Genomic DNA, 26,912 nt, shown 5'->3' on the forward strand with positions numbered 1-26,912 from the left:
CAGAAATGCATTTTGAAATCAAACAACTTAAAAAGACAATCACGCATTCTTGGGAATAATTAGTTAATACTTTCGGATCACTTACTATGTCTGTCCCAGAGAGTGAGTGTATCCTCACTCCTGCCCTTTTGAGGAAGGTGACTGTCATCCTCACCTTACAAGTGAGAAAATGTGCTCTGAGTGGCACCCAGCCCGGGTCTCTGACTCTCTGTAGAAAACCACACATTCTAGAATATCTCTAGGCGAGCTGCAAATGATCTGGTGAAGCTCTTTTGATCTTACGCATCTGGGGACCATCTAGGGGATATTGGACCGCCTTTAGGACCACTTTGCAACTAGACCTTGAGCTGTGATCACCAGAGGCTACAGCTGCACCCGCATAAGCCTGGTCCGACGCCCACCTGGGCTCTTCCTGTTCCTGAATGGGTCTCCCTGCCTCACCTGCCTCCTTCCCACCCTTTCCGGGAAAACAGGTATACTGAGAACCACAGCTGTGGTGCAGGAAAGAGCTAGAAGCAGCTCACTGACCAACAACAACTCTGCATTCGGAATCACCCAGCCCCTAGGTCGCCAGTTCCGCCCGATGAGTGCGTTCTAAGAGAACATTCTGGAGTTCTGGGCTGCACCGCTGTGCCTACAGCAACAGCACTGGATCGGACACTTACCAATCCGTGAAGAGGGCAGATCTTCTGTTAAATTCTCACCACGAAAGAACAAAAACAGATATAAACAAACACGAGCACAGAGCCTGTGCACTGGGATCCCCACACTGGGCTTGCCTCAACAGGTATAACCTGAGAGCTCTGTGGTCGCAGACAGGGAAACCGAGGTACGGGAGGTGAAGTTACTGCTGGAGGTACACAGATGGTAACTCCCCACACTTGTTGCCTCCCTGCCTCTCCTTGCTGAGCCCTTGCCCGTCCATCCCCAGACCCCAAGACCTGCCACCTCTTCCAAACTCTTTGGCTCCCAGACAAGTGTGTCTGCAGTTCTGAGTTAGCTTTCCAGAGTGTATGTACTTCTTCCCTCTCCCGCTAGGGCATGAGACTTCCCTCGTGCTGTTCCTCTAAGCCGTCACCCTAGGACCGGGCGCGTTCCTCTACCATTTCGGCCAGCCTGGAGGCCATTTCTTCCTGGTAAGTTCAGTCCTTCCATTTGTTCTTACTGATTGCTCTGGGGGTGTGTTTGCCGTCATGCTCCAGAATTGTCTTCGTGGGGTAACCACAGCCGTGTTGTGGGGCCGGTGTGTACCCCATCTGCCTGCTCAGCATCCATCCCAGCTGTCTTTCATTAACCTGTCAGCCGCTCGGAGCCCCAGCAGCTCCCCTCCCAGACTCTCCTGCCCTGGTAGCCCACCTTGCCCTTGCCCCAGCACAGGGCTGGTTGTCTGGGCCCGTCTCCTTAATGCCAGACCCCACCTCCTTGTGGGCTAGCCCTGTTCTAGGGGCTACTAACCATTGCTATTTGGGGCAGAGATTGGGGAAAAGATTGCGGGTCACATTTTTTCCCCTACATGAGGATGTACTTCAGCCAACCGCCGGGATATCCAAGAAGGCCAGAGGGGTCCATGAGGCTGAGGGCCAGGAGAGGCTGTATGTGCTTCTGGGCACAAGGAGGAGGAGTCAGAGCAGAAGTGCTCCCCGCACCCCCATTTCTCTTCCTCCTTAGGAACACCTGCCTGCCTAGGCTGCTCTATCTGCCCCGGTAGAGAGCACCATGGCTCCTTAGAGATGCCCCCATCCTAATCTCAGGGACCTGTGGGTTTGTTAGTTAACATGTCAGAGAGGAATTAAGGGTACAGATGGAATTAAAGCTGTTAATAAGGAGATTATCCTGGATGAGCGGAGGGCCCCTCGTGAACGGTGTCCTTAAAAGTGGAAGAAAGAATCGGAAGAGATGTCAAGAGAAGGACTCAGCTCCATGTTGCTGGCTTTGAGGAAGAAGGGGACCTTCAGGTAAGGGACGCAGGCAGCTCATAGAAGCTTGAAAAGACAAGAAAAGGAACCTCCCCCGCCCCACTGGGCGCTTACAGAAAGCAGCGTGCCTTGCCAACATCCTGAGCTTGGCCCGGTGAGCCCCCATGTCAGGCTTCTGATGGACAGAATTGTGAGACATTACATTTGTCTCCTTTTTAAGCCCCTGAATTGGTGATAATTTGTCACAGCAGCAGTAGAGAACTAATACGGTCTATAAAGCCTTAAATACTCTCCATTTTTGAGCCTTTTGTCAATCAGAGGAAAAATCCACTTTTTCAAGTTTATCTATTGTCGGTTTTTAGATTTGAAATGGTACCCTGGGCTGCAAACGTGGGTGTTTCCTTTTCTCACCCATTGTTCAGGCTGGCGGAATTGCTTTCCAGCCGTTTTCAGATCTCGCTATGATTTCCTTCAGCTGTGTAAAAAGTTAAGCTCTGGTCAGTCGGTCAATTTGGTTTTGCCTCTGAAAACTCTTTCAGAAAGCAATTTTGTATTTGAACCAACTTGGTTACAATTGGGAAAGATAGCCCTGGTTGCTAAGAGAAGCCGCCTGGGCGTTGCCATGGGAACAATTGTTTTAAAATCAGGAGTAACAAGCTCTGAGCAGAAGGAGCTAAGGTAGGGGAGAAAGCTACCCAGCCCCTGGTCCTCATTAGGGAAAACAGCCTGAGGTTTCCTGCTGATTCCAGAAGTCCTGCAGACGTTGTCCTGCTACTCTGGCGGCTGTAGTAAATACACGGTTTTTAGATTCAGACAGATTTGGGTCTGAATCCCTGGTTTGCCCCTGCCACCTGTGAGACCCCCAGTAAGCCGCAGGACGACTCGGGGACTCCTTTATGTTAATCATGAAAGGAGGATGACAATAGCACTTACCTCCTGGAGTGGCTGTGATTACATGAGAAAACATGCCCAATTTGTTTAGCACAGAGCCTGGTGAGTAGTAAGAACTCAGCCCCTCCTGGTGCCGTTACACTTAGACAGAGGCTGTGGTTTCTGGGGCTCTAGACCTTTCCTCCAAACAGTGGAGGAGCAGCTTTATAAAGATTGCCAAACCATCAGGCCGGGATAAGTGGTCCTCCTGCGTGTTACTGGTGGGCAGCTCACCTTGAGTCAGCCGCACCTGAACTAGTCTCTGCCTTGCATGATGAGCGGGGCCAGTGGTCCTATGCTCCCCTGGCAAAACTGTCAAAGCTTTGACAAGCTTGCTGTCCTCTTCTGTCGTCCTCTATCTGTGGGCCAATTGCAAGCAGCTTGAGGGATGGCACCAACTAAGACATCAGCTTTGAGGGACCCTGCTCTAGATGGCTCTCCATTTGCCCTGGGCAGCTGCTGTGTGATCTCTCTGATTTCACCAAAAGGTGACCATTGAGAAAGACGGGAGACAGTGCGAGGGGGACAGGTGCACAGGGGCTTTGAAGCCTGGCTGACCAGCTTGCAGATGAGCCACCACGAAGGGAAAGTGCTCAGTGGTGTGGGGGGAGCCAAGTCCATGCTGTGGAGCTGGGAGAGTAGCCAAATGTGGGCTTATATTGGGAGGACTGGGCAGGAGAGGCAGTAAAGCAGGACCAGTCAGCAGAAGGACCACCAGGGGAGGGGGAGGGGTAGCAATGATGAAGGCGGACCTTGGGCAGCTCTGCCCTGGGGTGGACATGTCCCTGGGTCTGCAAATCGAAAGGTGTTGCTAAGACATTGGACAGTCAGCCTCGGCCACCGGAAAGACCCAACTTACCACCAAGCAAAAAAGCAGTCTTCCTGTTCGAACTCGAGGAGAAGATTCTGGGCCAAGAGTCAGGAAACGTTGTCCCTCTCAGAATAATTGGTCTGTTCCTGTCCAAGGTCAGGACTGTGGAGTTGCTTAGGGACTCCCTTTCCACAGTGGCTGCTGAAAACCCCCCAGCCACACGTGTGGCCCACACAGAACACGTGTGCAATCGCGGAGGCATGCACATTTGTCTGATTCAGGTCCGATTCATTTTATGTTCCTGCTCTGGTTTGCTTTCTTACTTACACCTAAAAAATATTGGCTCTTGCTTCTGAAGTAAAAAGAAAAAGGATGCGTTGAAATTCCATTTTCCTTCATTTTACCAATAATTGTTTTTCTCCTTGTAAAATAGTATCATGTGTGGTAAAATTTGTGACCGATTCCCTCTGTGACTGTAGGAGATCAACAGTGTCCTAATGTACACTGTATCTGTAGTGCAATTCATAGTCAGAATAGCACAATCCTTGCTCTAAATGGAAAACTTAGGCAAACGTAAGGAAGGCTCATCTCAAATTCCACCTGTGTTAAAATTTTGGAACACATGTCACCACCAGAATGGAAACCAGTCTTTGGCCTTGAAGTTCCACGAACTTTAACGGTTCAGCTGCTCGGCTGGGGTGGGGGGGCCATCCCTGCATCCAGCAGTAGTGCCAGAGGCCTGACTGTGTACAGACTGCCCCAGACAAGGTAGACCCCCAGTAAGACTTGAACTAAAACCCGTTCAACAATGGGCTATTTCTGTTTAATGGGCATTAAATATAGCCACTCCCTGGTTATTCAATGTCAGTGAATTCTGGAGTTTTCAAAGGAGTTTACGAGGATGAGTTGCTGAGACTAGGATGGCAGCAAAGGTAAGAAAAAAGGATATCAAGGTGCAGTAATATTGACGTATTAGTTAGCTGTTGAGTTGCCTGTTTTTCATGCCCTGGAGAGGCTGGGTATAAAAACTATGAATTCCTTAATATGGCCTTGTTCATTAATTTAGGCTTTGATCAGCATAAAATTATATAGTGCTTCGGAGTCTGGAGAATGTTGGAGGAGAGGCACCTAGCTGGCTCTGTCAGTTGAATATTGGACCCTTGGTTTCCACTCAGGTCATGATCTCAGGGTTGCAAGATCGAGCCCCTCGTTGGGCTCCATGATTAGCACAGAGTCTGCTTGAAATTCTCTCTAGCCTTCTGCCACTCCCCCACTCCCTAAAATAAATACATACGTCTTTTAAAAAATGCAGAATGTCAGAGGAGACTTTTTTCTACATCTGGAATCGTTACGATCCTCTAGTCATTCAACTCATCTTAACTAAGCCACAATTTCATGGCTATCATGTCAAGGATTAGCAAGATGACTTATTCATGGTCCTTACCTTCAAGGAACCCCTTTCTAGTGGAGTGACCATGCCATGGATGATAATTCATGTTTTGTCTCCCCGAGGTTTTGGAAGCACAAGAGAAAGAATGAATGGAGGCAGGCCAGGGAAGCAGAGGACAGAATCCCCAAAGGACGGGAACGTCCCTAGACTGAGAAGGGGCAGTGTGATGGGGAGCAGAACTATCAGGGTAGTAAACAATGCACAGCTCAAAGGTCGTGGTTGGAAAGATCACAGTGGGTTTGAGTTACACCAAGTGTGGTTGGAGGTTGGATGGAAACAGCAGAGGTGTGGCCCCTTCCCACCTCATCTCTGGGATGCCTCACCCCCTTGTCCCCACACCTTGGTATCGAGCTCCCCACCCAAGTCCTGCTCTTGTGCTCTCGGTATGGGCTCTGTTTTCTGGGCTGGCTACAGCTGAGAGAGCATGCAAGGAATTTGACAGTTAGTAAGTGCTCAGTAAATAAATGTCCGATACTTTCAGGATCCCTATCGCCGGCCGCCATATTTCTATAAAGTTATGGTCACTTGAATTTGTGTGTCTCTTTGAGGGTATGTCTGGAAGCCTAACAGCCAAAGGGAAGTATTTCCACCCTGGATTAAACCTTTTCATTGTAAATAGATCTTAAAAAAAGGAGGGGCGGCACCTAGGTAGGGCAGTTGGTTGAGTGTCTGACTCTCGAATTCAGCTCAGGTCATGATCTCCGCATCATGAGTTCGAGCCCCACGCCAGATTCTGCACTCTGCGTGGACTCTGCCTGAGTCTCTCTCTCCCTCTCCTTCTGCCCCTTCCCCCCACCCCTCTACAATAAATATATCAATCTTTTTTTTTAAGATTTTATTTATTTATTTGTCAGAAAGAGAGAGAGAGAAAGCACACAAGCAGGCAGAGAGGCAGGCTCCCTGCTGAGCAGAGAGCCTGATGCGGGACTCGATCCCAGGACCCTGGGATCATGAGTTGAGCCGAAGGCAGCAGCTTAACCCACTGAGCCACCCAAGCGTCCCTAAATATATCAATCTTAAAAAAAAACAACTTTTCATTGGAATCCCAGAAGACCTCTCTGTGTGGCTCAGGTAAGAGGGAGACCTTCCCTTCACAACAACTTGCTACAAGAGAACCTTGACTCCTGTCCTGCTGGGTCCAGGATCTCTGCCCCATCTCAGCTCCCAGGACACAAGAGGAAGACGAAAACAGAGTCACCCAGGCAGGAGGTCCCCACTGCTGTGAGTTCTGACACAGGAGATGGTGTCCCCCTGGAGAGGGGGGATTTACGGGCGAGTGTGTGAAAGTGGAGTCATTCAGCCAGAAAGACATCCCTTTGGTTCCTTTTGTGGGGAATTGCTGATGTGTCAGGAATTGCTACCTGGCGGGCTTACCAGACCACAGTCTGCAAACCCGCGATATTTATGTTTTGAAATGTCAGACCTTTTGAGTTTAAAAACAGACTTTAAAGATTTTGAGAAATTGGCAATTAATCAGCACTCTGCTCAGAATTAAGGCACAGGATGGTTCAGATGGATTGTGTCTCCATCCACAGACGGCTCTGGCTGGATACAATTATTTTTTTTCTCCGTGGTGCTCAGATACCCATTTGTCCGAGTTTTTTTGTAACTTACTGTTTGGCATTTGGTGGACATAGTCCAGCATTGTAGTGGGTCTGCCGGTCATTGCTTTTTCATGAGTGTTGCTGTTAAATTCAGAGTGACGCCCACTGGGTTTTTTGACCATGGCGGGATCGGGTTTTCATCATCTGATAGTCACTGATTGACTCACTGACCAACAGATTTATGGTCTGGATTCTGTCCCCCCAGTCTCCTGATTTCTGCCTGAGCAAAGTACAGGCTCCTCTGTGCTTTAAGTAGCCTCTTTGAGGGGCGCCTGGGTGGCTCAGTCGGTTAAACATCCACCTTCGGCTCAGGTCATGATCTCGGGGTCCTGGGATCGAGCCCCGCATGGGGCTCCATGCTCAGCGAGGGGGTCTGCTTGAGAATTCTTTTCCTCACCCATCCTTCCATTCACGCTGTCTTTCTCTCTCTGTGCCTCTCAAATAAATAAATAAAATCTTAAAAAAATTGTCTCACTCACAGCATCCAAGTAGTTCTTGTCTACTTCCTCAAACAATGGCTAAAAAGTGTCAATGCTACTATTTTGGAAGAGAGGGCTCTTTGGTTTTTTTCTTCTTGATGGTGAAAGGGGCCCCCTACCCCACACTCCAGAATGTTGGGCAACTTTTCAGATGCAATGGGAGGTGTTCCTTTCAATGCTCGCCTGTTTTCTGCTCCGTGTGGGACACGAGCCTATAAATGATTCCACTGCTCTGAAAGTCCCATCGGCTTGGAAAATGACCAAGAAATGTCTGCTCAGCTATAGCTGCACTGTGTTTTTGAACCCTGCTGCTCCAACTGGAGGGAACGCAGGCACAGAAAGAAATTGGCTTTTCTCAGATCCCATCTGTCTGGTTTGCTCTGGGAAGTCAGAGGCGGGGACGGAATGAGAAGCCCTTGGTCAGTAGACCTCCTTATGAACATGCCTGTGGCCAGTCACCGTTCCATGTTTTCTCTTTCTAGTCCCTCATTCCTAGGTTGTCATTCAGGATTTGGATTTTTAAGACATTCCTTTTATGGTTGTCTGTAAGTCCTAGCTGTTTCCTGCCACCTTGTTGACTCTCTCTTCCCAGGGTGACAGACTCAACCTTCTGTTTGCTCGCTGATGTCTGGCAGTTATCCGAAGGTTTCCAGTCCTCATGTCTAGCCAGCCCAGACCATGGCAGGTCCTGCGTCCTCCATACTTGTCTGGAATCTCAGATAGTTCATCCACGAACAAGCATGACAGTGTTGGGCTTCAGACTGATGCCTCTCTGTCAAGGCATAAATTCTGTCTCTTCTAGACCACCTTGTGTTGCAACCTAAGGCATGTCATTGAGACTCCCTGCATCTCCGTGTCCTGATCAATATCCTGATGCTGCACCAATTCAGGCTTTCCAGGAAACAGATGCCAAGAGGTCATTAGAAGTACGAGAGCTTTACTCATGAGAGATCGATCAGGGCAGCCAGGGAAGCTTTCGGACCAATATGGCAGGGCAAAGGAAGATGTCAGATGATGATGCAGGCCTGATGCACATGCCAGAAGAGGGGAGGAGGAGGAAGTAAAGGTGGGAAGAGCTTGAGACAGTGGTGCAGCTCCTGGAAGGCCTCAGCTAGTTGAATGGGGAGCTCTGGTGCGGGTTGCCCAGGGAGAGTCCTGCGTTGGGACTCAACTGGCCAGGCCCTGGTGCCCCCTCCAAGCTCAGTTCTTGACTGGGGACCCTCTGGGAAGACTGGCCTCAGCCAAACATTGCAGTTGGAAGCTGTCATCCGATTACACTCCTCACGGTGAGTGGAAGGGCATCTTCTTCCTGGAAAGGAGAACTGAGTAGCATGTCTTCACAGCTGCCCTCTTATATTTTTTGTCTTATTTTGTTTTTAAACAAAAGTTCAGAGCAAAACTGTCTCTGACTGTTTTAATTCAGGCTACACGTACCTCCTCATGAGCCTCTTAATTGTGTGAACATTTAAGGGCAAGCATGAGGGAAAACATGTCATGTTTCCTGGAGCCCAAGATATGCTTCCCCCTGAGCATCTGACTGCATGGTGCCAAGGTTGGCATCCCAGGCTAACGCTCTGTTATGAGTTGGCCAAGTTAGAGCCCCAGAGATGAGACCCGGGAGATCTCTGGACATGCACAGATGGGGGCAAGTTCTGGAGCAGCCTGCCCCCTGCGGGGAAGCTGGAAGTCCAGGGAAAAGCTGGCAAGGGGGCCGTTTCTCTCTTCCTGGGAAGGGCTTGACTCCCTCCTTGCCAACTCCTCTTCTGGGCTCCTGTCCAGACCCCACAGCCGATGATGCCTTAAGATCTTCGTGGATTCCTGACTTGCCATTTAGGTTAGAGGGAGTCAGATTTTAGAAAAACCCAGTGCGCTTTTGGTGTTTTAGATGGTGAGATGGGGTTTAGAAAGAGGCTGCATGGGTCCCAGGCCAGAAGGCACCACCCCGGAGCAGAACAGAGTCAGGTCATCCACTGATGGCCCCAGGCATGGTCCATGGTCCCACAGCAGCTGTCTTGCCTTCTGTCCTGAAGCCAAACTCTGAATGTCCTGCTCTGTTCTCTTCCTCTCTGTCTAGCTCTTGGTGTCCTCCATTGATCTCCCATCTTTAGACCCTGACTGGTCCTCCCTGGTACCACCTGGCACACCAAGCCAGCCCCCACTTCTCTGGTCTGACCAGTGTGCTGTGCTGGTTTCCTGCATGGCACATCCTAGTATCCTGTGTCCTCACCTCCTTCACTTCTTCAGCTGCTACCCTGCCATCTGCTCAACTTCGAGGGGACAAGTAGTATTGTGTTGTCTGGTTTGAGGGAAAGCATTCGCTTAGAAAGGAGGTAAGACTGGGACATTCAAGATCATAGGTCGGGGTATTGGAAAGGGAGACGGATAAGAAGGGAATACTGGTGATTAGCAATTTGGGATGCACTTTGGAGCAGGGACATCTGTCACTCACTTCATGAAGCAGGACCAGGTTGACTTGGTAGAGTTGGTTTGTTGGAAGGAAGGGGACATCTTCTGCCTCTTCGCTGGTTGGTGAGATATGTCACTTGGGTCCCCCTTGAGAGATAGAGTTTATTCCTCTGCTGGTAGAGCCCTTAGCCTTCTGTTCTCTGTAGAAAATACATTGGCTGAAGAAAGCCACCGCACCCGACATCACATACCCCTTCTGGGGTAACCTGCACCCAGTGATTGGCCAATGCAAGAGTTAAAATCTCCATCCCTTTCTTCAATCCTGGAGAGCTCTGCGGTTCCAAATGTGCTTGGTCTGGTCGCTTCCCAAGTTTCCTCGGGTTTGCTGAGAACTTCCTTCAGATTCCATGAAGGCTCCCTCCTTTCTCTGCCCCATTCCACCTCTCTCCCAGGCTGTTCACCAGCCTTTCACTTCCTAGTAAATATTCTATGCATCTTGGAAGCTGCTTTCCCGGGAAACCCCACCTCTGACACCTCTATTTACGATTCTACCGTATTTTAGACACGGGGTTTTCGTAGTGATGATCTCCAGCTTGTAGCCACCATCCGTCACTGTGAATTATGACTGTTAATGGTTCGAGTCAAATATTCATTGAAAACCTATGCTATGTAAAGCCTGGAGCTGAGTGATGTCTCTAGGCATTTGCAGATCGCTGCAGCGTATTCTTACAGAGTGGGAGATGATCAAATTAAAATGGACTATTTTGAGCATGGAGGGAGGATGCCAGACACAGGTGGGGTCCCCGGTGAGGGGAAGGGGTCCAGATGGGGGCCTTGCCTCAAAGAGCTGTAAGCGGAGGTTCAAGCATTGGTATTCCAAGGAGGCAAGATGCAAAAAGGATTTGGGTCGGGACTGAGTTCAAGGTGGGAAGACCTAAGTAATTGGAAAGGGAGAAGGCTTAGAAAGGGAATAGTGCTGGATAGCCATTTGGGAAGCATTGGGAACTGGGACCTCTGTCATTCACCGCCACGCAGCAGTCCCAGGCTGACTTGGCTGAGCTGGTTTGTTGGAGGAGAGGGGGGCAAGGAACCTCCGAGCGCTCACAGTTCATTGAGAGTGGAAGCCAGTAAACGTGTGGGGGCCCAGACCTCTGGGAAAGCGGCCGACTGCATCGACGCGGATGATCAAGGTTCAGCCAGTGGGCCTGGGCTACTGAGAGGCTCCCGGGCAGGAATAGAAAGGCACGTGCCACGTGGACCAAAGTAGCAGCTCTGAGCATGGTGTGGGCAGGGTGAGGTGGGTGTGGGGAGACGGGTATCTGGTTCACGCTCTGAAACACTGGTGCTGTCTCTGCAGCAAGGCTGAGCTAAACCTGAAGGCAAACACTGCAGAAGAAATGCACGAAGCCTAACTTGGGCAATGCCAAAAATATCTTCCAACTTCGCTTCCCTGGAGTGTTGCTATTTGGGAGTCGGAGCTGGCTTTTTCTCTGGCACTTCCCTGTGGTTTCCTTGCTCCCGGAGACTCACTGGCTGGTAGTGAACTTCGCCCCTGGATGCCTAGTTGGTTCCATGGGTGGCCTGGCCAGCAGTCCCTCATGGCCCAAAACCTCCATGGTCACTCTGGTCCATCCCACACAACCATCAAGCTGTCATAGGGACGAAGTGGAGGCAGGTGCATTGTGCTGATCTGTAGATGGGTCTCGACCCTACAAGTGGCATTTGATGGGACCGGAAGAATGAGCACGAATTTGCTCTGTCAGCCCAAGGATCTGAGGGAGCCACACAAAGCTCTGGAGGTTAAAGAAATAACGGTGCCCTTGTAGACATGCTGATGGGTCACAGTGGATGGAGTGGGGGTGGGGTGGGGGGGTGGAGCAGGACTTGTAGACATGTGGGCTCAGACAGAGCAGAGCCTTGGTGTCTCAGGGCAGGATCCCCAGAGTAGCAGGAAGCTGTGGGAGGGTGCAGAGCAGATTGGCTTCTAGATCACTTGGGCAGAAATGCGAGGGGTCAAGAGGCAAACCGTTGAGAGGTGTTAAGAATAATCCAGGAGGGAATGATGGGGACCTCGGTGATGCCAGTGTCCATGCACAGGGAAGGTGAATGCAGCATTTGGAGAGAACAAAGAACAAAGCACGGTTTGCAAGGATGCCCACTATAGTCCATGGGCAACTCAGACAGCAGACCGGTAAGGAGTACCCAGCAAACAGTCCTTGCTGCAGAGTCAATCTAGAAGGACCTGTCACATCGGGACCTATTTTGACCTCTTGTGACAGTGAGCTCCTGCTGGTTCTAAAGATTTTTTTTTTTCCCTCCATGTAGCATCGATGTCAGCAAGCCCAGCCAAAAATCGGGATAGAAGGACTGTTTTCTGATTGGTCAGTAAATAGAAGCTAGTCTAGATGAGGGCTCTGAAGCTGGGTGGTTTGGTTGGTTCGATCAAGTGATGGCACCCATTGATGGGTTGATATCCAGTGATATCTGGCACCACGGTGCCTCTTTATTCTGCTTGTGGCATTGACATTACTCTTGGTTCCCCAGGCAGGACGGTTCACCTGTAGATCCCGCTCTGGCATCCAAAAGACGAGGACAAGTTCTTTCTCTTTCTTAGTTTCAGCTCTCATCCCTGCAAACTAGTAATAGTTACACTGGGCTGTCATGAAATTCAAATGAGTCATGATCCCAGCACAGTGTCTGCCTTGTGATAAGCTCCATAAAGTTAGCCAATGCAACTCTTGTCATATGGCCCTTTGTTCTGGAATGTTTTTGCCTCCTTGTATCCATAGCTCAGCTCCCTGGGATGTCTGGATTTGGGGGAGCTGCGTCAATGCCCAGTTTCATGGCCGTGAGTACCTGACCACCAGAAAGGCAGCCACCACACCATCCCCCTGCCCATCTGCCGTTCCATCCCTTTCTCCTCTAGATCCTTGCAGAATGTCTGGAACAATGGAAGGAACCTATTTGATTACAGTCAAAAGTCTCTCTGGGAAGCTCCAACCCTTTCAGGGTAATTTGGTGTGATTTCATGGAAGTGAGCCTTGGGGAAAATTCAAATGTCAAGCATAATTTGGTACTTGAAACATGAAAGAAAAAGCCTTCTATTTCTTTTCATCTACGTGTTCTGATCGCAATCTGTCCGGCCTTCCCTCTTCTCTCTCAGGGGTCATTACCCCCACAGTGGGGGCTAGAGGTGAAGCAGGAACAGCAGCTGACAGTCTTTTAACCGGCTCTCTGCTGGCATCTGGAGTGGGCAGTCAGCTTCTCCACTCACCTGGGCATCTCTGCTGACCCCGTTTTCTGAGTGCCAGCAAGCGGGATGCTCTCATGAACGCTAAAAATCTCAACAGAAAGATTGGCGATTACTTATACACCGTAGATGATGAGCTCAAGTTCTCATGAAATATTAACTCTACACCTATTCTATTGAAGAGAACACAAAACAGGGGAGACCCTCTATCTTTTTCAAGTTCAAGACGGTGCCTCGCCAAGAAGACCCTCCCTGCACCTGGCCCATGAGTTTGGACTGTCTGATTAACCAGACCCTGAAGGCGAGGCAGATCTGTTGTATGTCAGCTGTGTGACCAGCGAGTTGCCTCACTATGCCAGCTCCGTGCTCCAGAGACAAGGGATGCTGTGTTTAAGCTGAAATAGACATGCCCAGCACCAACCTTCCAAGCAAAGAAGGAATATGGCTGCTGGTTCGCATGTGTCTGTCAAATCTCACGCAGAATGTTAGCTCTGGTTCACACTAACCCACAACGGTGCAGGGAAGGAGACTCTGGGAAGCATAGCATCTCGGCTAAAGTGGGACAGAAGAATTGTGATACAAGGAGTTTCAAAAAGTGTACTGGTCGGGGCACCTCGGTGGTTTAGTGGGTTCAACGTCCGAATCTTGATTTCTGCTCAGGTCAGATCTCAGGGTTGTGAGATCAAGCTCTGCATTGGGCTCCACGCTGGGCATGGAGGCTGCTTAAGATTCTCTCCCTCTGCCCCTCCCCCTTCTTGTGCACATGCTCGCTCTCTCTCTCTCTCTCTCTCAAAACAAAGTATATTGGTTAGGTACCTAGCTGGGCAGGACACTCAGTTATCATAAGTTGTCACTCCTCTTCTGTTTCCCTCTTTCATCAGCCCTTGCTCTCCTGACTCCTTGACCTTAACTGAGGGGGAACAGTGAGGTAGATGGAGAGCAAAATAGGGACCCTGTGTGTGTGTGTGCATGTGACGGAGGAGGAAAGGAGATGGGACACACCATTCTGAGACTGAAGAATATATAGTGGAGGAAACCTGTTTTGGATGTCCTGGGCTGCTTTTCTCACTTTTTAGTGTGGATCATAGGAAACGTTCCCTAATTTACTGCTCAGATATAAGCATCTGTCCTAAGGTGGGGTTAGCTGGCCTCTGAGGGAGCTGCCACCACCCTTGCCCACCTCATTCCTCTTGTCTTTTGTTTCCATGGGGTTCATGGTAAGAACTTGGCCAGCCTTGGCAAACTGGGTCTTCCAGTTTTGATTAAGAAACTCCTTTTTAGGGGCATCTAGGTGGCTCAGTGGGTTAAGCCTCTGCCTTCGGCTCAGGTCATGATCTCAGGGTTCTGGGATCAAGCCCCACATCAGGCTCTCTGCTCAGCAGGGAGCCTGCTTCCTCCTCTCTCTCTGCCTGCCTCTCTGCCTACTTGTGATCTCTCTGTCAAATAAATAAATAAAATCTTTAAAAAAAAAAAAGAAGAAAAAGAAACTCTTTTTTAGGGAGGATGGTTTTTCCACCCATAATAAGATGGGACGTTGTCTTTGGAGCAATAAATTGCCTTAAACACTGGGACAGTCAGGATCAGGGAACTTAATTTGTGTAGGAAATCTTGGAGACCATCTCATTACTCTATCCTGTTGGGATGGGAGTTCTTGGTGCCCGGCCACAGAGACGCGGAGTTTGCTTTGTAGGAACTCCTTTCAGGCTGGTATGTGTGGGGAGAGTCCAGTCTTTAAACAGTGAGACAGAAACTAATTAACATGACCGTTTCCTGGGCCTAGAGGGACTATGGGCTGTCAAGGCAGGGATTTCCTTACCTGGTTAGCCTGGGTCTCTATGGGTGCTCCTTCCCTGGGCCCAAATCTGTGTATCTTCCTATCTACCACCTGATAAAGGGACATTATTGTTCTGTTGATTACAGAGCATATGCATGTAAGTTGAGCAGCTTCCCAAAGACCCACATGACTTGGTTGCGTGGTTTCTTCAAAGGAAGAATTTTTTCCATTGGTCCATTTCAAGATTACTTTCTCCTGTGTGGGTCTGGTCACTGACCATGGTCCTTATTTCCCTAGCCCATAAGGACACTTGGATGGTGAACTGCTTCATTGCTTGGGCTTGTACTGTGTTAGGTCATCACAGGTGTGCACAAATAGTCCTTCCCCCAGTGGTATGAGCTTCTTACCTCCTGAGCAGTGGTTCTCAAAGTGTCATCTGTCATTTGGGCACAAGCAGCGTGAGCGTGACCCAAGAACTTGTTGGAAATGCAAATTCTTGGGCCCCCATCCTGGACTCACTGAATCAGAATTTCTGAGGCCCAGGAAACTAGCTTAACAAGCCCTCCAGGTGATTTGAATGGCACCTACTGTCTAGGGAACACTGCTGTGTGGCTGGGAACAGACTGATTTTCTTGACGGCTGCAACAGCTGCTCATTTTGCTCCCACAGTCCAAGGGATGGATGCGTATGTGATGTTAGAGAGATCTGGAACATTTGAACAAGAGAAGCAAGCTTTTCTTAACACTACCTTTGTCCAGATTCTTTGCTTTTACAGACAAAAACATGGAGGTTTAAAAAAAAATGTACTAGTGTGTGTGTGTGGGTGGGGGTGGGGGAGCTCCCACCCACTGATTCCTGTTAGTTGCAGGAATCAGAATGGCTTCTAGTTCTCTGCACTTCTCTGCACTCTACACTTCTGTGTACGTTGGATTGTAGGTGCTCATTGGGTGGATGGATGGATGGATGAATGGAGGGTAAGGAAGCTTGTTGACAGGAGACAGTGTGCATCGGGGTCAGGATCTCACTTACTGCCACCGTTTTGGATGTATGGCCATGGGATAGTTATCCTGGCCCCAAAGTCTAAAAAAATGGGAACAGCAATCCAAGGGCTGCCCAACTCCAGTGAGATGCGGAAAGATCTGCAAATGGTAACATGGAATCTGCCCATGAAGCGGCAGCAGCAACAGAAGCAGCCACTGACTCCTTGCCTTCCCGTGTCCAGCGGTCCCAGCCACCTAGCTCAGGCAGGCAGGAGTGAAAGAGCATGTCTCCGTGTTGTCAAGCGGGTCACTGAATGCTCACCACGGTGGTGGTGGTGGGGGTGGTGGGGACGTCCTTTTCTTTCATTGACTAATTCAGATGACAGCTTTCCCCAATCTGGTTCCAACCCTATCGAAACCAGTGAAACAACCACTTATGTGATCATCATTTTATCACTTGGCTGCTATTGTAAATAAGGGATGGGGGCCCCCGCGCGGGACCATCTTTACAACAGGTCCATCTAAATGCAAATGCAGATCCCCTACCAAACAGAGAGGTGAAAGCTTTCCTATTAGCAGGCAGGAGATAGGAGAGTTAATTTAATGCTAAAACATTCCCATGCAGGGAGAGCAATTCCCCCTGTCGAGCAGCCGCCTCATTTTCTCTCCATGACCACTGTGCCCATAATATGATAATTTTTACCTTTTTAAACTTTGCTAAAGGAAAAAGGACAGTCATCTATCTTTGGAAATAGCTCCTTCTGCATTCATTTTAACTACAAAAATGCAGGTATTTGTCTATTTGGTGAGTGAATGGCCTGGAAAGCGCTGGAAGATGAAGATGACTTTGGTCCCGTGACGTTTGGGACTCCACGTCTGCACTTGACTCCGTGAACTCCCCTCAGGCAGGCCTGCCGTGTGACCGTGTTCACTGGGCCCACGCCATTTGGCTCCTGTTCTCCTGCCAGGGGGGTCACTCTCCCTGAGCCATGAGGGGAGGAGTTGAGAAGGAGGATACTGACAGCCAAGTCCGTCCACATACCGGTTATCTCAGCTGTGGCTGAGAGGATGTAAACTGGGTCCTTCTTCCTAACAGTCTGGGGTCAGATGCTTTTAAGCTGTGTAACCTTGACTACTCACGTGGCCTCATGGAGGTTTTTAACCACTGAAGGGATGGCAGACAATCCAGTATGTCCTTGGATTGAGAAAGAAGGGGATGAATGCTCTCTGGGCCCATGTTGCAAGGATTTCGTGGCCTGCTTCTCTACGTTACCATCACCATCACAGCCCTCTGCCATCCTGGGGCAAGGCTGATGTTAGACCTGTTTTACAGATGGGTAAATGGGCTCTGGTACTTGTCTCACTCAAGGCCGCATAGCTAATGGAGAGGCGACAGTCGATTTGATCTGCATTCCTCACAGGTTCCACACTTGTGAGTTCGCTCCCTCGCTAAGACTTACTTGTAGGCACCAAGTCAACATTTGTGGCTCTTCCGTGTGCAATTTGTAGATGTGCCCACAACAGCAGAGAACTTGAGTTGCCCAACACACATTCCCAGAGGAGGCTGGATGAGGTCATGTTCTTTTTTGTTCCAGCACTCATGTTGTCAACAAGTACCCTTCCCGTGGTCGATCTGGTGCCACGTTTTTCACAGTTTTGTGTTCCCACATGTGAGAAGTCTGTGATGTGCTCATGGAGAAAATGCGTGTGTTAGGTCAGCTTTGTTCAGGCAGGGTTATGGTGCTATGGGCCATGAGTTCAATGTTAATGAATCAACAATAATATGTATTTAGTAAGGTGTCTTGAGACAGACATACACCTAAAACAAGGTCACGTATTGATGCGGTTGATGAAAATGTTGTGACCAGAGACTCAGAGGAACCTAACTGTGTGTTTCCCCTAGGAACACGGGTTCAGTATTTGCTAATGCAGTGTTCACGGGGACTTTATAGAACACGATTACTATGAATCATGAGAATTGATTGTACTTTGCATCAATTCTGTTTGCCTCTTCTGTCGTCCTTGAAGAAGGAAGTGGGGACACGGTGAGAGGGGTCTGGCCCCTGCCCTGTGGTACCCTTACCCCAGCTAGAATCCATTCTTCTCTGTTAGGATCAGACCTGCCCAAGCCACAGGTCAGCTTTTCCTGTGCAGGGGATGGAGGTCAGGATTTTCGCTTCAAGAGGCAAGTGCTCTGTTTGCTTACCAGCTCAGTGATCTTGGGTAAATTACCTGCTTTGTTTCTTCCTCTATAGGATGGGGTTCTTAATACTGTTTGGCAGATCTGCTTGGGGAATTAGGTAAAATTAATATACATAAAAGTGCTTGGCACAAGGCATAGATCATCACAAAACTTAATGATTATTGAGATAACTGTGAAGATCTTAGTTTGGGGTTGTTTTTGTAATGCTAGAGTTCTAAGCACTGCTTAATCCTAGAAGCTGGTTATTCCGGCCCTTATCTGGGCCCCCCTGTCCCTCTCTGCCTAGCTCTCCTGCATCTGGCCCCTTTCTGATAGCCTCTCTTAGCTTCCCTGTTCCCGGACCTTGCGTGGTCTGGGTCCTGTCTCCAGGGACCAGGCCCCACTGGCTTTTTGTGGGTTGAAGCAGGTTTGCAGGCTCCCACCAGGCAGACTCTCCCCTCATTCTGCATTTGTGGGCATGCGGTTGAAGCCACCTAAAGACTCAAGTCCCTGCCCCTCCTCGACCATGTGCTTTGCTTGTCCACGCCCCAGTTTTGGAATTGCCCTCACTGAGAAGGGAGTGCTGAAGGCCACCTTGGGGAACAGGCAGGAGGATAGATGGTACTAGCGTGAACATTCCAGCTAAGTGAACGTGCAAGAAATGCCATACTTCTTAAATAAAAAAACAGAAGTAAAACTCCATGACCCCAGCTGGCTGAGATCAGTCTGATATGTCGGATGTCCCCCTTATTGGACTGCAAAAGAGCTTGAGGGTTCATGTAGTCTTACCAAAATCAGAGTGGGATGCTCCCTAGGGGGAACCATGACACTTTTGGGGGTGCCATCCAGCACTACCCAGCAGTGCCCTGAGACCTTGTATGGCAGCAGACTTGGCCACAGGGCTGGGTCTCCAGAAAACCCATGTTACTTGTGTCCCACGGCTTGACCTTAAGCCTTATGGGCCTTCCTGAAGCTATGCCTGGCCTCTCCAGGGACTTGGGGGATGTGGGCATAGATCTTACCCTCTAGCAGGACCCCAGACCTTGTTTCTCTTCCCACCCCCTTGGAGGAGGGGCCGGAGGTGAGTGTGGTAGAAGGCAAGACTCCAGCTGACTTCTCACTCCATGATATCAAGTAAGCATTTGAAAATTCCTCTAGCAGAAGCAGGTCATGAGAATGGCTCTTGTGGAATCAGGAAAGACAGCAAGGAGATTCACAAGGGAGGCCATCTGGAGGGGTGTTGGGATTGGCTCACCATGAAGGATGGCTCATTGTTAAGGGAACTTTCTGAAAACTCTGTACAACTGCCCTTAGAATATCCCTTTCAGATATAAGAGATGATTTATTTATTATCCAACAAGTTCAGGTTGAAAAACAGTCCCATGGCTGTCAGTTAATGAGGTTTGTACCTTCCCTCTTGGGGCTTGGGCTACAGCTTTCCCAGCAGTGCTTGGAGGATCATGGAATGTCCCAGCCTGGTGGTGTCAGGTGCCAGGTTTCATCCTTGCAACAACCTGTGAGTTAGACGAAGGAACAGTAGCTTAAGAGTTAAGAGACGTGTCTAAAGTCAGATGAATGACTTTGGTAAAGGAGAGTAGCAATTCAAGCTGAGGCAGGCTGAGTCCAAAACTAGTGTTAGAGGTTTCAGAGAGGTGAATCAGGCACAGATCCTGCCCTCAACAGGCTACCAGTCTGCTGGGAGCTTACGGTCTAGTTCACTTGGCTCCATTTTTTTTAGATCAGGGTAAGTGCCATTGGGGCGGCCTAGGATTGGTGTTTGGAGAAATGGGCCACCCCACTCACAGGACTGGGGCCTCCAGAACACCCATGATGCCACTGTGTGACACTTGCTTCCAAGGCATGGCACATGGAGCCATGGCGGGTCATTAGAGTCTCTGTCTGGAGAGATGAGGGGTTGGGAGCAGGGTCAAGGACAGAGTTCTAGAAGTAAGAACAATTAACTCTTCTTTCTGAAAACCCCAGAGCCTCCCTGGCTCCTTATCTTTCTACTGGTTTGGTTGTTGACCTTTTCATGGATTCCCTGAAATGGCTCCTCCCCCTCCTCCCCCTGCTCCCCCTTCTCTCCCTCTCCCCCTTCTCTCCCTCTCCCCTTCCTCCCCTCCTCCTCGTCCTCCTCCTCCTTCTCTCCTTCTTCCCTTCTTCTTCTTCTTCTTCATCGACTTAAACTCACTCAAGTTGTTTCCTACTATTATAATCAGAGCACACTTGAGAAATACGCAAACCCATTCCTTAACCCATTTCATCCCCATGTTATGGGCACCCTGGCTCAGCTGAGCGTCCCCCAGACTCAAAATAGCTTCAGAATCCTTACCAAGCACAGCACCCACTGCCCACATCTCACACTTTCTTGGGTCAGCGCTTTGGGTATTTCTAAGTTTAGAATCTCAAAACGCTTCCGAATTCATCAAGGAGGTTGAATGTCCGAATCCAGGTCATGTTTCAGGGTAGCCGCTCTAATTCGGAATCCAGCACGTAGACACATGCAGAATGAGCGAGAATCAGAAGGGAGTGCCCATGGTACAAGTTAGGATGAAATCAATGGAGTCGAGAAAGACGGAAACAAAAATCACGTGAGTACGTACAGCTCTGGACCCAGCATTGTTCTGAAAGGACAGTGGACCCTTCACTGCATGAAGTTGGGTGGCTGGGGTACCTGGCTGGCTCGGTCAGTAGAGTGTGCGACTCTTGATCCTGGGGTGATGAGTTCAATCCCCATGTCGGGAGTAGAGCCTACTTGAAAAATAAAAATAAAAATAAATAAAGCTGGATGGTTGGAACCTAGAAAATGTTTGTGAGGCTGGTGAGGCCTTTGTAGATATCTTCTGTTTACCCAGCAAAGCCAGGAAATACCAGATGTGTCCCCTTTCCTCATGGTGGTTGATCTCCCTTGTTTACTGAGGGGGCAGTAGTGGCATCTGGGAATGTGCATTTTTTGACTGATCCCAGGACCATGATTGGAGAAATCTCTCAGTACCCTAGATTGCCCTCAGAAAGGGAGCAATTCACGAAGAGAAAAGGAGCCCCACGAGAGCCTCACCGACTCAGAAACCTTTTACCAATCGGGAGAGGAAATTATACAAAGACCAATTTTCCTAAAATAGTGGTTGACCTTGCTTTTTGTTCCCTTTCTGAAGATTGAAGTTCCCTTTTCCCTTGCCATTTTCTACGGGATTGTGACATTTTGGTCGAAGATTATTACTTCAAATAAAAAAAAAGTAGGAAGTATTTCCAATCCCACTACAGAGACGTGCGAGAGGGATGATGAGGGCCCCCGGAGCCCAGCCAGGGAGGACAACAGGATCCGATTAGCACATCCAGTTTTCATTTATCAGAGGGGTCAGCAGCCATCCCAATTTATTTTAAAGCATTTCACACTTTCCATGGAGAAACAATATATTACTTCCAGTAAGAATTGGATGCTGGGGATGCAGGCCCCATGTAAGCCTCCTTCAGAGATGCTCAGAATTTTTCTATTCGCCTGGAGCCAGCGGCTCTGTTTTCCACCCTCTGATTTTCTTGAAGGGATCAACCACTGATCAGGGCAGGAAATGGGATTTGAAGTGCTATTGATTTACTGGGCTTAGCTTTTCTTTTTTTTCCCCTTCTTCTTTTCTGTGCCCAGGGGGGAAAAAAAAAAATATATATATATATATATACACACACACACACACACACACACACATACATACATTACACCAGGGAGTCAGGAGTTGGATAGGTTTATCTGAAAAAGCAGCGAGGTTAAGGCAATGTAACAAATTAAAGAGATAAAAGACAGATTTCAACAATAGGGATGACTTACGGTGGCTGTTCTCTTTTGGATGTCTTTGCTCCAATTAATACTTTCTACAGCCTTAAGGTAAGATTATAAAGTAGGTAATAAGATCCTTTAAATCCTACTGTTTTGAAAGAATCCTTATTGTCTAATTCCCTTGGATTTTCTGTAATGCTTTCAAGAGGTTTCAAAGCCAAAGTTCCAGAATTATAGGGCTTCCTCCCCTTCGGTCTGGGAGATAAGTAAAATAATTGATTCTTCAGGGTCCTTAATTTGTCAGGATTGGAAACTGAATCCTCCAAAGATTGGGGTCCATTTGTTACATAAATGTTTCTGGGACGAAAAAAGCTAAAGGCAGTACTCATAGGATTTGAGTCAGGCAGAGAAAAAGTCTTAGGATTATTCATGTGTGTCTATGCTCAAAATTGCAAATGGGCCTTGTGCACATTAGTAAAATTATTTTTACCTAGTTCCCAGCTTTGCCACTCTGGACGCTAGGAAGGCCATTTCATACTCTGGCCCCGTTGTCCTCATTATTTCTTTTGGTTCCAACATTCAACTTGGAACCAGGTTAAGTTCTGGCTCGGCCCCGTACCACGTGATGTTGGAGGAGTCTTTCACTACTTCTTAAGGGAGGTTTCTCCAAGTTCAGAATGGGGAAATGATTGCGTCCTGTAGAGGGTTCCTCTTTGCCTGTGCACCCAGTGGCTGTCATCTGTGAGGCCACTCATGTATTCATTCATTCATCCTTAAGCCCCAAGCAGGTACTAGGTTCTAAGGTGTAGCCGTGAGTAAGCCATTATGTCTAGCTTTAAGCAGCTCAAAGATGAAAGCGTTGACATGGAAGTCAGCAGTCACTTGTGATGTAAAGGGCTCAGATTTCAAAGATAGGTGACAGTCAGGGGCACAGGCAGCCCAAGGTCACCTAGAGCAGCCTGCAGTGGGCCAGGTGGGGGTGTTTGTGGAAAATGGTACTGGTAGCCTCCCCAAAACCGTCCTCTTTTCTAGCTGACCGGATTCTGTTCCTGTAATCTGCGCCTCGCTAATCCAATCATGGTAATCCCTCTCTTGCTGGTGATTGATTTAGGCGAGGGTTTGTTATGCAATGCTGGCCCCTGAGCGTTGAGAAAGTCTGATGAGGATGCTGAGAAATGTTTTCTGACTCTTAAAGGGAGATGCAAAGGCACATGCGGGCGTGCTTGGGCGCGCGGGCATGCACACGCACACGCGCGCACACACACACACACACAGACAGGGAGGGAACAAGCCTTTTTCTTCCGCTGGGTGTTTGTTGTGACCTTGGGTTTTGCCTAGACTTGTAGACCTGTGATGGCCAACTCTGACCACCACGAAGCTGAGAGGACAGGCGAAGGATGGTAGAGCAGAAAGATGGAAAAACCAGGATCTTTAAGGCCCTTGTGGAGCAGGGGAATTCACCAGACTGAGAACTTCCTCTTCTTACAACTTCCTGTTTTGTAAGATAACACATCTTTGTTCTGTCTTAAGCCAGCTGGGTCAAGGTTTCTATGATTTCGGCTAAAGGAGCTCTAGCTGGTGATACCCTCGTTGATTTCTGTAGCAGCAGCAGGGGATGTAAGGGGATGAGACAGGAGGAGGACATCCTAGGTGAAGGGGGGCACATAGGCAAAGGCTCTGTGGCTTTGGAAAAGAACCCAATTCATTGAAGGAACAGAAAAAAATTTTTTTAAAGTGAAGCATAGCAAAAAACGAGCCTAGAAAGAGGAACAGGGTCTGGGTCAAGAAAGCGATTGTGTGTCTTTGGAACAAAGAAGTAATTTCTGTTTGTTGAAGTACACAGAGCTACACACAGCCAGGAGGCCCTTCTGGGGCTGGTGTTCATCTCTAAGTCAGGCCACGGGGTTGCGTGTCTCCCTGAAAACGTTCACCTACTTTCCACGTGCGTGCCTCTCCCATGAGCGTTGATCATCTTCTGGTTTAGGCCAGACCGGAGTGTGAGTGTGCTACCAGGATTCTGCACACAGTGGGCTTGGACCCCACTGGAGATTCCGAGATGAGAGATGGTCCGTAATGTGGTAGCTGTCACACGAGTCCCAGTGGTCATTCCTTGTTAGTCTCTCCTTCACTGTGGCCAGTGCTCAGCCAACCCCAAGAAGTTAATTGAGGCCACGTTCCCATAGCACATCCTTTTAACTCCCAAGGCCTCAATTCTTGGGATTTGCTAGGAACTAATAACAAGTGTGCACACATCATTACATTCAAATCCACAAAAAGGTAAATACTGCTTTCAGTTTGTGACAAAGCCATCACACTCCCATACGGGGTGCTAGACGCAGACAGCTAGGCTCTTACAGAAAGATCTCAGCTTCCACTCAATTGTCTGAATTTGGGACAAAAGTCAAAATGCTTTTCGTGTTCCCGTCTTTGTTTCTGCCTGTTTTCAGAAATGGGAAATCTTGTATTTTTGTCTTTCGATGACTGCGACTCAGCCGGTGATAACCATTTTCTCATTTAGGAGACGTGTGTGAGGGCGAGGCCCACAGATGGGCCAGTTTCCATGAGGTACCTTTAGTCCACTGTGGGACAAGGGTGGGTGTTAACCAGAGCATAAATAAATCCTCTTCATTCTGAGAAGGTCGAATTCTGATCACGACGGGGAGCAGTGCCAGGAAGTGGAAAGGTCTGCCATTAAGTGGATTGAATACAAATCCCTTCATGTTTCAGAGTCTGGAGGGGATCACGGGGTCAGTCTATGCACTGCAGAACAGCGCCTCCTTGAGTTCTGAAATGAACTGGGGGCAACCCAGGAGCAAAATGGCGGTCATAACCCCCACCCCCAATGGGGTCCATTTGAGAACTTTCAGCCAAACGGCAAACCTACTTCATCCTTGTGGCTTGGGCCTCCCAGTCCGCTGCCCGCCTAGCCTGTGACCCAAGGGGTTGTTGACAGCCATGGTGAAGCGAAAAGTACCCAGCTCTGTGGAAAGAGGTCGTGGAATGGGAATCGAGTTTTCAGACTGTTCAGAGCCCTTCATCTGGTTGCTTTGCCCATTATGGCTCTTGCTCTGCCAGGTCAGGTAAATTCCATATTTGCAAATTCACCCACTCACTGGTGTTTACTTGTGGCCCCAAAATAAATACTTACAGACCTCTGACACTCACAGACACATGCAAGGTGGTGAAACCTGATCTACACGTTTCCAGCTGAGGTCAAATAAGGCAACCCTCTGCCTCCACGTTTTAGCGCTCATGTCTCATGCTATAAGCAAGTGTCCTTGACATGGTCTATCTGGCACCACTTTTTTTTTTTTTCATTTTTATGCTTTTTGTTGGTGGTTTCCCTGACCTCCAAGCAGTATGCTGAAGAACTCTCTAGTGTTCCTAAGTGCGAGAAGGTGTGATGTGCCTTAAGAAGAAAATGTGTGTGTTAGATAAGCCTTGTTGAGGCATGAGCCATAGTGCCGCTGGCCACGAATTCAATGGGAACGAATCAGTGATATAGGTCAAATATATTGTCTTTAAACAGAAACACACATGAAAATATTTTATTGATTATTTTTTTTAAAGATTTTATTTATTTATTTGACAGACAGAGATCACAAGTAGGCAGAGAGGCAGGCAGAGAGAGAGGAAGGGAAGCAGGCTCCCTGCTGAGCAGAGAGCCCGATGCGGGACTCGATCCCAGGACCCTGAGATCATGACCTGAGCCGAAGGCAGCGGCTTAACCCACTGAGCCACCCAGGCGCCCTATTTTATTGATTATTTGATGAAAATGTTGAGACTGGAGGCTCCCAGGAACCAAACCCTATTTTCCCCTAGGAGCAACAATTCAGTATTCACGAGTTCAGCCTTCACTAACTCAGCATTCACAGAGTTAACAGCATGATAGAATGGACCATATGTTTATTGAATTGTGTGTCTTACAATAGACATGTTCTGCTCATGTGTCACATGAACCTGAGTTTCTAGGGCAGTCTTTTTGGGAAGAGCCAGGATGAATGGTGACACAGCCTCTGTTTGGATAATTCTTCTGATGGGGGGGCTGCTCATTATTATATTACAAATCCAATTTTAGTACTGATGACTAGAAAATACCCTCATCTACAGCCCAAATTCTCCTTGATACTGTTCCTCCTACTCCCAATTCTGCTTTCTGGGGTCTTACGGATTAAGTTGGTTTTGTTTTCTAAAGCATTAGATCCTACAAATATTCAAGATGGTGATCTTACTCTTCTGTCTCGGTCTCTCTTCTCTTTCAACTCTGTCTTCTTCCTCCTCTTCCCCATCTTGCTCCTTCTTCTCCACTTCTAGACTCTCGCTTTTTAATCTCTACTCCTTCTCCTGGGCCCGCCGCCTCTCTTCTTTTTCATGTACTCCATGTATGACATGAGTCTCTTCATTGCCTACTGCTGGGAGGTACAGATCACAATCACTTTAACATCTTGGTTGCATCCAAATACAACTTACATTCCCCGGGTCTCACTCAAATGTGTCCCTGGATTCCATTTGCTAATTCATGGGAAGTTGGTCCCATTTAAACCAAACTCTTTTAAATACACCTGCTTTGGAAATGGGCCACCCATACCCTCAGGGCAGAAGAATGACAACGATAATGGAAATTATCTGTGCTCATAAGGGATCAGCTGTGGCATTTTACACTCTGGTTGCATGTCTACGAGGCTGGGTCCCCATTAATAAGGTACTATTTATAATTTTCCTTGAAAGCAACTTCTCATTTAAAAAATAACTCTAAAATTGTTATTTAAATTCCAGTATCGTTAACATACAGTGTCATATTAGTTTCAGGTGTCCAATACACTGATTCAACCCTTCCGTACAACACCCAGTGCTCATCACAACAGGTACACTCCTTAATCCCCATCACCTGTTTCATCAGTCCTCCCCTCCCCCCCGATACCCACCAGTGTGTTCTCTATAGTTACGGAGTCGGCTTCTTGCTTCAGAAAAAAAAAAAAAAGGCAATGATTCAATATTTGTATGTAAAGCAAAATGATGAATCATCGCGGTAAATCCAGTTAACAAAAAATAGCTCTAAAAGAGAATTTTGTTATGGAATGAGGTATGTAAAGAAGATTGTCTGATGTTTTTCGAGAAAGGAAGGGATTATTTAGAATGGATAGGTGTGTGTACGTCTATGTCACTGAAGGGATTACTGAGCTGGGGGTAGGGAGAAGGATTAGAAAGTGTGACATATAATAGCAGATGGAAAGAATACTGAACGTGCATCACGGGCTCTCCCTTAACGCCAGGCGATATTTTAATGCATCTTCCACTGAATAATTCAAGACTAGAATTCAACTGATAGCTTACCTAGGAAGGTTTATGAATGGGATA

General features: G+C 48.3%; 1 long non-coding RNA gene across 1 annotated transcript in view; it reads left to right on the plus strand.

Annotated features, from left to right (window-relative positions):
• Window positions 1-1,001: 1,001 nt before the first annotated feature.
• Window positions 1,002-26,912, plus strand: part of LOC125090874 (uncharacterized) — a 56,989-nt gene continuing 31,078 nt past the window's right edge. Inside the window, exon 1 of the long non-coding RNA XR_007124509.1 lies at window positions 1,002-1,136. This is a non-coding gene — a long non-coding RNA (uncharacterized LOC125090874). The remainder of the gene's footprint in view (window positions 1,137-26,912) is intronic.

The sequence above is a fragment of the Lutra lutra genome, chromosome 18, assembly GCF_902655055.1.
Source record: "Lutra lutra chromosome 18, mLutLut1.2, whole genome shotgun sequence".
Taxonomy (NCBI): Eukaryota; Metazoa; Chordata; class Mammalia; order Carnivora; family Mustelidae; genus Lutra; species Lutra lutra.